The sequence below is a fragment of the Phoca vitulina genome, unplaced genomic scaffold, assembly GCF_004348235.1.
Source record: "Phoca vitulina isolate PV1807 unplaced genomic scaffold, GSC_HSeal_1.0 scaffold57, whole genome shotgun sequence".
Taxonomy (NCBI): domain Eukaryota; kingdom Metazoa; phylum Chordata; class Mammalia; order Carnivora; family Phocidae; genus Phoca; species Phoca vitulina.
In genome coordinates, this window is record NW_022589760.1 from 9,022,729 (window position 1) to 9,035,716 (window position 12,988).

The following is a 12,988-nucleotide window of genomic DNA, read 5'->3' on the forward strand; positions in this document are numbered from 1 at the left end:
AGAAGAAGAAGAAGAAGAAGAAGAAGAAGAAGAAGAAGAAGAAGAAGGAGAAGAAGAAGGAGAAGAAGAAGGAGAAGAAGAAGAAGATACTCTTATTCCATTATTCTCAATGTGTTCCTTATTTTTGTTATTGTTTTATATATTTAGGTGCTCCCATTTTGGGAGCATAAATATTGACAATTGTTAGGTGTTCTTGTTGGATAGTCCCTTTTATTATGATACAGTGGCCTTTTTCATCTCTTGTTACAGCCTTTGGTTTAAAATCTACTTTTTCTGATAAAAGTATGGCTATTCCAGCTTTCTTTTGATGCCCATTAACATGATAGATGGTTCTCCATCCCCTCACTTTCAATCAGCAGGTATCTTTAGGTCTATGAGTCTCCTGTAGGCAGCATAAAATGAGTCTTGTTTTTAATCCATTCTGACTCCTTATATCTTTTGATTGTAGCATTTAGTAGATTTACCTTCAGAGTAATTATTGATAGATATGTATTTAGTGCCATTTTATTATTTGTTTTGTCATTGTTTCTGGAGATTTTCTCTGTTCCTTTCTAGTCTTTGTCACTGTTGGTCTTTCCTTCCCACTCAAAGAGTCCCCTTTAATATTTCTTGCAGGGCTGTTTTAGTGGTCAAAAACTCCTTTAGTTTTTGTTTGTCTGGGAAACTTTACCTCCCCTCTATACTCAATGATAGTCTCGCTGTATAGAATATTCTTGGCTACAGATTTTTCTTTTCAGCATGTTGATTATATCATGCCTGTCCCTTATGACTTGCTACATTTCTGTACAGAAATCTGCAGCTAGCCTTATGGATCTTCCCTTGTACGTTAAGGGCCCTGCTTTTAGGGTTTTTTAATCACTATATTTTGCAAATTTAACTACAATATGTCTTTGTGTTTGGTCTGCTTTTGTTGTTTTATGGGAGTTCTCTGTGACTCCTGGATTTGGATGTCTGTTTCCTTCCCCAGATTAGGGAAGTTTTCAGCTATTATTCCCTCAAATAAACCTTCTGCACCCTTTTCTCTCTCTTCTTCTGGGACTCCTATGATACAAATGTTATTACATTTGATGGAGTCACTGAATTCCCTAAGTCTGTTCTCACGATACATAGTTCAGCTTCATTACTTTCCATTATTCTATCTCCTATATAACTTACTCATTCCTCAGTTTCTTCCATGTCAGTGGTCATTACCTCCAGACTGTTTCAAATCTCAGTTATTGCATTTTTCATTTCTGACTGTTTTTAACTCTTTTATTTCTGTTGTAAAGGTGTCCTGATGTCTCCCATGCTTTTCTCAAGCCCAACAAGTATCCTTATGATTGTTGCTTTAAATTCTCCATCAGTCATATTACTTATAGCTGTTTTGTTTAGATCTCTGGCTGTGACCTTTTCCTGTTCTTTCATTTGGGATGAATTCATCTGTCTTGGCATTTTTTCCTAAGTTTCTGTCTTCTGTGTTTTAGAGGAGACTGTTAATGTTTCCTGCTTCTGAAATAATGGTTTTTGAAGATGTCACATGGTGTACAGAGCCTGATACTTCAGGAAGTGTCTCTGGTGTGTGCTGCATGCACTCTGCTGCTGTGTTTTGTCTGCTTTATCTTTCAGGCCACTTATATGCATGGACTCTCTCTGCCTTCCTTGGGTAGTGTTTGGACCTTGGCCAGAGTGTGGCAAGTTTTACCTAAGTGTGTTTTGGTCTGCTTGTTAAATGAGACCTTTGCTACTTCCACTAGAACTGAAGCCTTGCAGAACTCTCTGCAAGTAAATGCGTTGTGTGTGTGGGGGGGTGGTGGTTTGCTGGTCTTCGGGGGAAGGGGCCCTCTGTGCTGGGCTTTAGGTACACTTGCCCAAGAAAAGCAGTACTAGCAGAGCAAAGAGGGGTGGGACTTGGTTTAAGCAAAGGCAGCCAGTGTTGTTACTATGCTGTTAACTGAAGTTGCTTTATATTAAGGGGTGGGGGTGGGAAATGGCAACAGTCAGCTCCTTTGTCCCTGGAGAGGGGTCTCTGTATTCATTGCTCTTGGGGAAGTCCTCCCAGAAGAGTGAATAATTTCCCCTAGTGCATCCCAGATAGTTTTCAGATTGCTGTTCTCATGCTGTCTGTCTCTAGGTTGCTTGCCTGCCTGGGGCAGCACAATGCACTCTGCACTGTATCCCAACCAACCCAGCTGGCTTTCAAACTCCAAATTTTAGGTACATGGTGTGGCAAGGGGCTGTGCCAGTCTTCTGGCGGAGGGTCTCACCATACTGGGATAGATGGTTTGACCCAAGCAAGGCAGTCACGCCAGAGCTCAGGGGTGTGGGATTTGGAGCTAAGCAGGTTAAACAGCCAGTATCTGGGTTAGCTGCCCTCATCAAGTGTCTTTGTACCTATGCTGAATGGTGAGGGAAGAAACAAGTGCCCATCAGCTCTTTTGTCCCTGGAGAGGCATCTCTGTGAAAGCTACCTCTCACAGAGTAAGTGAGCAGTGAGTAGTGAACAGTCTCTCTCAGTGTGATCTGAGGATCATGCAGTGTGCACCAGGGTTGTTTGCCTGCTTTTTCTCCAGGAATAGGGCAGTGCCCTCAGGAATCTATTACAGCCAAGCCCACTGACCTCTAAAACTCCAGTCTTTGAGTACTGATGGCTGGTTGCAAAAACTCACAAAATCAGTCCTTTCATCTTCCCAGCCAATGGCTTTGGGGGCATATTCTCCTTGTGTTTATCCCTGTGCACTCTACTGTCTCTTGCCTTTTTCCAGGACCAGGGCTCCCTCCCCTCTGCATCACCCAAAATCCACTTCTACAGCAAACCATATCTCTGCACTTCCTACCTTCCTCAATGTGGCCTCTTCTCTCCTCTAGTTGTGCAGTTTTTTTTCTGTCACACCTTAGGTCAATTTCTTGGGTATTCAGAACAATTTGGTAGTTATCTAGTTGTGTTTGAGGGATGAGATGAGCCTAGACTCCTCCTACTATGTAGTTCTTAGCTCTCCTCCAAGCATTAACTCTTTTTGAATAAGTCAATCATAGCACCGACTACATACCGACAGTATTTGAGTATGTGACTTTTATTTACATTAGTACATAATAAAGATACTCATTAAAGTGCCTAAAATAAAGAAATCATCTGTAATACATTCCTTGAGGTCATATATTTATGAATCTCCAGTTTTGTTTAACTCTGTGCCTAAGAAACACTCTCACTAACCTATTGGATTTTTGTTGTTTTGTATTTTTAACAATTTGTATCACTTCCTTGCCTTTGTGCTTAACTTTCTTCCTTCAGCCCAGGTCAAATGAAGACCAATGTGAGTTTTTTTGTTTTGTTTTTGTTTCAATTTAGCATTTGGCCTGATGTTGACAGTAAAAAAGTTGATAATTTGTAAAAGTTATCCATTTCCATAAAATATTAGAAAACAGTTTTTGAAATGCTGGTCAGTTGTGTTAATGCTGTAAATATTGAGTTTGAAATTCTAGATGTTGATAAAAGGTAAAATATGTTTCAAAGTTTTATATATAAATAAGTAGTTAATTTTGTTCTGGCTATTTTAGCAATGTTATCATATATTAAGCATCTTTTTTTGCATTCATCACTACAGTAGGAAATAATTTTAGGGCGCCTGGGTGGCTCAGTTGTTTAAGCGACTGCCTTCAGCTCAGGTCATGGTCCCAGAGTCCCACATCGGGCTCCCGGCTCAGCGGGGAGCCTGCTTCTCCCTCTGACCCTCTCCCCTCTCATGCTGTTTCTCTCTCTCTCTCTCTCAAATAAATAAATTAAAAAAATCTTTAAAAAAAAAAGAAATAATTTTAAATTTACTGATTCTTTATAATACAAATGATTTGTATATGTATTACTACATTTATGACAGTATATGTTTATTTCTCTGAGAAAAAAAGACAATTAGTAACAACTCTATTCCTTGCCCAGATATGAAAAAATAAGACATTTAAAAAAGGATAAACAGGGGTACCTGGGTGGCTCAGTCATTAAGTGTCTGCCTTAGGCTCAGGTCATGATCCCAGGGTCCTGGGATCAAGCCCTCCATTGGGCTCCCTGCTCCGCCAGAAGCCTGCTTCTCCTTCTCCCACGCCCCCTGCTTGTGTTCCCTCTCTCACTGTCTCTCTCTCTGTCAAATAAATAAATAAAATCTTTTAAAAAATAAAAATAAAATTAAAAATATAAAAGGATAAACAGACAGAGTTAAAAATTCAGCATTTACTATTGATAGAGGTTAGGTTGGCAGATTAATTATACCTGTGGCCAAGTGTGACTACTAATGTGGAATCCCATGTTAGAAAGACTTATCCACTCAAACAGTTGTTTTTATGTATGGTGGCATGGAGTCTTAGAGAACTAGTGTTGTCCATGATCAGGTTCACTTATAAATCTAATCTCAGCTAGTATGCTTAATAATTATTCTCAAATTTACTAATTAAAAGAATCACTATACTTGGAGCGGATAAACAGACTGAAAAAGCTTATGAATAAAGGTAATAAAAAAAGTCTTCTCAAGGAAATAAGTTTCAAGGAAAAGGAATTCCCCTCTGTACTTAGAGGTAAAATGTGATTACTCTTGATAAAACTATGTCCATAATATTTTGGCTGTGCTACTTTTTTAAACAGCTTTATTGAAATACAAATCACATACAGTAATATGGTTTTTATAGTATACTTTTGTTTTCTTCCAGAGGTTTTGCATATCATTGGATTCACTCCTATGGATATTTGATGTTTTTGATGATGTAATTCCGATCAATTTTTAAACTTCATTTTCTATTTTTTTCTTATGCTTATATTTATTTGACAGAGAGAGACACAGTGAGAGAGGGAACACAAGCAGGGGGAGTGGGAGAGGGAGAAGCAGGCTTCCCGCTGAGCAGGGAGCCCGATGCGGGGCTTGATCCCAGGACCTTGGGATCATGACCTGTGCCGAAGGCAGACCCTTAACGACTGAACCACCCAGGCGCCCCTTCTTATGCTTATAGAACTAAAATTAGTTTTTTTCTATTTACTTTGTATACAAAATATATTTCCTAATTAATCCTAACATTTTGTGAGAAGATTCTTTCAGACTTTCTATGCATTTATAAATAAAATATGAAGATATTTATTTTCAAAACTTGCTGCATTAACTTTTTTCCTTGTCATGGTGTACTATTTAGGATTTTCAGTACAACATTGAATGTAGGTAGAAATATCGTGTATCCATTTCTCGCTCCACATCTCAGGTGGGATAATTAAATACATGAGGTGTAGGTTTTGCGTTGATGTCTTTTATGAAATTAAGGCCACAATTTGCCACATTTTGCCAACATTTTTAATTATCAAAAATGATTGTTGAGTTTTATCAAATGCTATTTTTCTCTTTTAAAGTAATTTACATTTATTATAAAATTTAGAGAACATGGACAAGCAAGAAGAAAAAAAAAACATCAACAATCCCATTATCCAGAGTGAAGTATTTACTGTTAACCTGTTAACATAGAGCCTTTCTTTTTGATTTTTAAATGTCTACTTATAGTATAGGAATGAGGTCAAGCTTGGGGGATGTCTCAGTTGTTGATCTGTCCTTTGCAAGAGCATCCAGTCGTTAATCATAATGCTCATAGACTCATGGCAAACATAACTTAGATTTAGATGGGTGTTCACATCCAGCAGTACTAATCTGGTGGGTGGAAATGAGCAGAATTATTAGCAGTGATGATGTGTTTCCCCCCAGCTTTACTGACATATAATTGACATATAACATTGTGTACATTTAAAGTATATAATGTCATGATTTGATACACATATATATTGCAAAATGATTACCACAATGTTAGTTAATGTCTCTATCACCTTACAAAATTACTGTGTGTGTGTGTGTGTGTGTGTGTGTGTGTGTGTTGAGAACATTTAAAATCTACCATCTCAGCAACTTTCAAATATACAATACAGTGTTGTTAATTATAGTCACCAGGATGTACATTAGACTTCCAGAGCTTTTTTATTTTATACTTGGAAGTTTGCACCCTTTGACCAATATTCGTCCATTTCCCCTGCCCTCTAGCCCCTCAAAATCACCATTTTACCCTCTGTTTTTATGAGTTCATATTTTTCTAGATCCCACATATAAGTGAGATCATACAGTATTTGTCTTTCTCCGTATGACTTATTTTACTTGGCATAATGCCCTCAGATCCATTCATGTCATTGCAAATGGCAGGATTTTTTTTTAACTGGTATAATAGGTATAATATATAAATTTATATATAATTATATTTATATATTTATATATAATTATATATATAATGCAGTAAGTTTGAAAATAAAGATATACATAATATATATTAATATATATATTTTTTCACATCTTCTTTATCCATTCATTTGTCAATGGATACTTAAGTTATTTTCATATCTTGGCTTCATGAATAATGTTGCAGTGAATTTGGGAGTGCAGACATCTCTATGAGATACTGATTTTAATTTCTTTGGATATATACAAAGAAGTGGGATTGCTGAAACCTATGACACTTTTATTTTTAACTTTTTGAAGAACTTCATATTGTCTTCCATAATAGATATACAAATTTACACAAGTGTTCCATTTTATTCACATCCTCGTTAACTCTTGTTATCTCTTGTCTTTTTTGATAACAACCATTCCAATAGGTGTGAGCTATTTCATTGTGGTTTTCATTTGTAATTCTTTGATGATTGGTGATATTGAGCATCTTTTCATGTACCTGTTGACCATTTGTATATCTTCTTTGAGGCCCTCCAACCATTTTGTAATCAGATTATTTGTTCTGTTACTGTACAGTTGTATGAGCTTCTTATATATTTTGAATATTAACAGCATACTAGAGATATATGGGTTGCCAATATTTTCTCCCATTCTGTAGGTTGCTTTTTTATTCTGTAAATTATTTTGTCATGTGGAAACGTTTTAGTTTGAGGTGGTCTCACTTGTTTATTTTGCTTTGTTGTTGCTGAATATGATGTTAGGTGTGGTATTGTCATATATGGCCTTTGTGTTTAGCTACTTCCTTATATACCTACCTTGTTGATAGTTTTTACCCTTAAAAGATGCTGAAATTTGTTGAATGATTTTTCTCTATCTATACAGATGATCATATGATTTATCCCTCATTCTATTAATGAGGTGTATCACATTTATTAATATGCATATATTGAATCAACCTTCCATTCCAGATACAAATCAGACTTGATTGTTTGCATGATCCTTTTAATGTGCTGTTGAATTCAGTTTGCTAGTATTTTGTTGAGAAGTTTCACATCTATTCTCACCAGGGATATAAGAATGTAGTTTTCTTTTCTTGTACATTCATATGTAGTTTTGGTATCAAAGTCATGATGGTCTCATAAAATTAATTTGAGACTGTTTTATACTTTTCCATTTTTTTTGGAAGGGTTTGAAAATGATTGACAGTTCTTCTTTAAATGTTTGGTAGAATTCACCAGTAAATCATCTGATTCTGAGCTTTTCTTTGTTGGAGCTTTTTGATTACTGGCTTAATTTCCTTATTCACTATTGGTCTTTTCAGATTTTCTTTTTTTTTTTTTTTTTCATGACTTAGCCTTGGTAGATTTTATGTTTCTAGGAATTTACCCATTACTTCTAGGTTATCCAACTTGTTGGTATATAAATGCTTATAGTAGTCTCTTATGATGATTTGTATTTCTATGGCATCAGTTGTGTCTCCTCTTTCATTTCAGGTTTTATTTGAGTCTTTTCTCTTTGTTTCTTAATGTAGCTAAAGTTTTTTCAATTTTGTACATCATTTCAAAAAAACAGTTCTTAGTTTCATTGATCTTTTCTATTCTCTTTCTATTTCACTTGTGTTTCTATTTCATTTATTTTTGCTTTGATCTTTGTTATTTCCTTTCTTCTGCTACTTTGCGCTTAGTGTGTTCTTCTTTTGCCAGTTCCCTGAGGTGTAAAGTTAGGTTGTTTATTTGTGATCTTTTTCATCCTTTTTTTTTTTTTTTTTCTGGAAACGGAGTGAAGTCTGTAGTAAACTGCATCGGACCAAAGTCAATGTCAGTTTGGGGTTGATATTGTCCCACAGTGACGTCACATATCGCCCAGGCGACAGAACCCATGGGACTCTGTACTGGTTTGGCACCTTCTTCTGACTCTGTCTCTGTAATTTTTCCAAATTAAAAATTTTTTGAGTTGAAAGGAATGAGACAAGAACTGTGCACATCACGGATTCAGTCTGGTGTCAAAACGAAAGTGGGTTTGAGACCAACATCTTGAGAAAAGAACGTCACCTTACATGGCCTTTACTTCAGGGGGTAGAAAGCCAAGACGACATTGTGTTCCTAGAGCTCATTAGCACCAACAAGCATAAGGAAGGTTAGTGGAAAGTTCTAGGTTCTGTCTCTCATGGCTGTCCCTTGTGACATGAAGCCAGTTATCCAGATTTCTCAGCCGAAGAGTTCCTTGTCTGTAAAATGGGGAAGATTGTACCAATGTCCTGCATGCTTTGACAATGGAGCAAAAGCAGTTCCGTGGAGGAGTGATACACTTTTCAGGAAACTGTACTGCAGCAATCAGACATCCAGAAGCAGACACATCCGAACCTCAAGCTAAACCTCCACTTCGTGTAAAAATGAACTCAAAATGCATCACGGGCTTAAATGTAAAATGCAAGACTATCCACCCCTATCAGGTTGGCCAAAATAACAAATGGTGACATCACCAGATGCTGGCAAGGATGGGAAGAAACTGGATCCCGCATGCCTTGCTGGTGGGAATGCCGAGTGCCACACTCGATGTTCACCAAGCCGGCCACCTCTGTGGCAGGCCCTTCACTGCCCAGTGCACCCTGGGCCGAGGACACCCCACAGCCATGGCCTCCCCATGAATGGCCCATGCCAAAGATTTTTTTCATTCTTAATATAGGCATTTATCACTATAAACTTTGATCTTAGAACTCATTTTGCTACATCCTTAATTGGTATGTTGTATTTCCATTTTAGCTTTCAAGATTTTTTTTTTTTATTTCACTTTTGACTTTTTGCTTGACCCATTGGTTGTTCAGAATTTCAGTTAATTTCCACATATTTGTGAATTTTTTAGTTTTGTTTTATTATTGATTTCTAGTTTCATTCCATTGTGGTGAGAAGAGATACCCGGCATGATTTCAATCTTAACTTTCCTAGGATTTGGTTTGTGACCTAATAAATGATCTATCCTGGAGAATTTTCCATGTATGTTTGAGAAGAATATTTCTCTGCTACTGTTAGAAGAAAAAAATAGTAAATGTCTTTTAGCTCTATTTTATCTGAAGTATAGTATAAGTTCAAAGTTTTCTTTACTTTTTTATTATGTTAATCACCATACATTACATCATTAGTTTTTAATGTAGTGTTCCATGATTCATTGTTTGCATATAACACCCAGTGCTCCATGCAGTACGTGCCCTCTTTAGTACCCATAACCAGGCTAACCCGTCCCCCCACCTCCCTCCCCTATAGAACCCTCAGTTTGTTTCTCAGAGTCCATAGTCTCTCATGGTTCGTCTCCCCCTCCGATTTCCTTCCGTTCGTTTTTCCCTTCCTGCTATCTTCTTATTCTTCTTGTTTTTTTAACATATAATATATTATTTGTTTCAGAGGTACAGGTCTGTGATTCAACATTCTTACACAATTCACAGTGCGCACCATAGCACATACCCTCCCCAATGTCTATCATCCAGCCACTCCATCCTTCCCACCCCCCACCACTCCAGCAACCTTCAGTTTCTTCCCTGAGATTGAGAATTCCTCATATCAGTGAGATCATATGATACATGCCTTTCACTGATTGACTTATTTCGCTCAGCATAATACCCTCCAGTTCCATCCACGTCATTGCAAATGGCAAGATTTCATTCCTTTTGATGGCTGCATAATATTCCATTGTGTATATATATATATATATATATATATATATATATACACACACCACATCTTCTTTATCCATTCATCTGTCGATGGACATCTGGGCTCTTTCCATAGTTTGACTATTGTGGATATTGCTGCTAAAAACATTAGGGTGCAGGTGCCCCTTTGGATCACTACATTTATATCTTTGAGGTAAATACCCAGTAGTGCAATTGCTGGTCGTATGGTAGCTCTATTTTCAACTTTTGGAGGAACCTCTGTACTGTTCTCCAGAGTGGCTGCACCAGCTTGCATTCCCACCAACAGTGTAGGAGGGTTCCCCTTTCTCCGCATCCCTGCCAACATCTGTCATTTCCTGACTTGTTAATTTTAGCCATTCTGACTGGTGTGAGGTGGTATCTCATTGAGGTTTTGATTTGGATTTCCCTGATGCCGAGAGATGTTGAGCACTTTTTCATGTGTTTGTTGGCCATTTGGATGTCTTCTTTGGAAAAATGTATGTTCATGTCTTCTGCCCATTTCTTGATTGGATCATTTGTTCTTTGGGGGTTGAGTTTAATAAGTTCTTTATAGATTTTGGATACTAGCCCTTTATCTGATATGTCATTTGCAAATATCCTCTCCCATTCTGTCGGTTGTCTTTTGGTTTTGTTGACTGTTTCCTTTGCTGTGCAAAAGCTTTTTATCTTGATGAAGTCCCAATAGTTCATTTTTGCCCTTGCTTCCCTTGCCTTTGGCAATGTTTCTAGGAAGAAGTTGCTGCGACTGAGTTCGAAGAGGTTGCTGCCTGTGTTCTCCCTTAGGATTTTGATGGACTCCTATCTCCCATTTAGGTATTTCAATCATTTTGAGTCCATTTTTGTGTGCGGTGTAAGGAAATGGTCCAGTTTCATTCTTCTGCATGTGGCTGTCCAATTTTCCCAACACCATTTGTTGAAGAGACTGTCTTTTTTCCATTGGACATTTGTTCCTGCTTTGTGGAAGATTAGTTGACCAAAGAGTTGAGGGTCCATTTCTGGGCTCTCTCTTCTGTTCCATTGATCTATGTGTCTGTTTTTGTGCCAGTACCATACTGTCTTGATGATGACAGCTTTGTAATAGAGCTTGAAGTCTGGAATTGTGATGCCACTGCTTTCCTTTTCTTTTTCAACATTCCTCTGGCTATTTGGCGTCTTTTCTGGTTCCATACAAATTTTAAGATTATTTGTTCCATTTCTTTGAAAAAAGTTGATGGTATTTTGATAGGGAGTACATTGAATGTGTAGATTGCTCTAGGTAGCATTGACATCTTCACAACATTTGTTCTTCCAATCCATGAGCATGGAACATTTTTCCATTTCTTTGTGTCTTCCTCAATTACTTTCATGAGTATTTTATAGTTTTCTGAGTACAGATTCATTGCCTCTTTGGTTAGATTTATTCCTAGGTATCTTACGGTTTTAGGTGCAATTGTAAATGGGATCGACTCCTTAATTTCTCTTTCTTCTGTCTTATTGTTGGTGTATAGGAATGCCACTGATTTCTGTGCATTGATTTTATATCCTGCCACTTGACTGAATTCCTGTATGAGTTCTAGCAGTTTTAGGGTGGAGTCTTTTGGGTTTTCCACATAAAGTATCATATCATCAGCAAAGACTGAGAATTTGACTTCTTCTTTGCTGATTCGGATACCTTTTATTTCTTTTTGTTGTCTGATTGCTATGCTAGGGTTTCTAAAACTATGTTGAGTAGCAGTGCTGATAGTGGACATCCCTGCCGTGTTCCTGACCTTAGGGGGAAAGCTCTCAGTTTTTCCCCATTGAGAATGATATTCGCTCTGGGTTTTTCATAGATGGCTTTTATGATATTGAGGTATGTACTCTCTATCCCTACACTCTGAAGAGTTTTGATCAAGAAACGATGCTGTACTTTGTCAAATGCTTTTTCTGCATCTATTGAGAGGATCATATGGTTCTTGTTCTTTCTCTTATTAATGTATTGCATCACATTGATTGATTTGTGGATGTTGAACCAACCTTGCAGCCCAGAGATAAATTCCACTTGGTCATAGTGAATAATCCTTTTAATGTACTGTTGGATCCTATTGGCTAGTATTTTGGTGAGAATTTTTGCAACCATGTTCATCAAGGATATTGGTCTGTAAATCTCCTTTTTGATGGGGTCTTTGTCTGGTTTTGGGATCAAGGTAATGGTGGCCTCATAAACCGAGTTTGGAAGTTTTCCTTCCATTTCTATTTTTTGGAAGAGTTTCAGAAGAATAAGTATTAATTCTTCTTTAAATGTTTGGTAGAATTCCCCTGGAAAGCCATCTGACCCTGGGTCTTTGTTTGTTGGGAGATTTTTGAATACTGCTTCAATTTCCTTAGGTTTATAGGTCTGTTCAGGTTTTCTATTTCTTCCTGGTTCAGTTTCGGTAGTTTATACATCTCTAGGAATGCATCCATTTTTTCCAGATTATCTAATTTGCTGGCATAGAGTTGCTCATAATATGTTCTTATAATTGTTTGTATTTCTTTGGTGTTGGTTGTGATCTCTCCTCTTTCATTCATGATTTCATTTATTTGGGTCATTTCTCTTTTCTTTTTGATAAGTCTGGTCAGGGTTTATCAATCTTGTTAATTCTTTCAAAGAACGAGCTCCTAGTTTCGTTGATCTGTTCTACTGTTCTTTTGGTTTCTATTTCATTGTTTTCAGCTCTGATCTTTATTATTTCTCTTCTCCTGCTGGGTTTAGGATTTATTTGCTGTTCTTTCTACAGCTCCTTTAGGTGTAGGTTTAGGTTGTGTATTTGAGACATTTCTTGTTTCTTGAGAAAGGCTTGTATTGCTATATGCTTTCTTTTAAGGACTGCCTTTCCTGCATCCCAAAGATTTTGAACAGTTGTGTTTTCATTTTCATTTGTTTCCATGACTTTTTTAATTTCCTCTTTAATTTCCTGGTTGACCCATTCATTCTTTAGTAGGATGCTCTTTAGCTTCCATGTATTTGAGTTCTTTCCAACTTTCATCTTGTGATTGAGTTCTAGTTTCAAAACATTGTGGTCTGAAAATATGCAGGGAATGATCCCAATCTGTTGGTACCAGTTGAGAGCTAATTTGTGACCTAGGA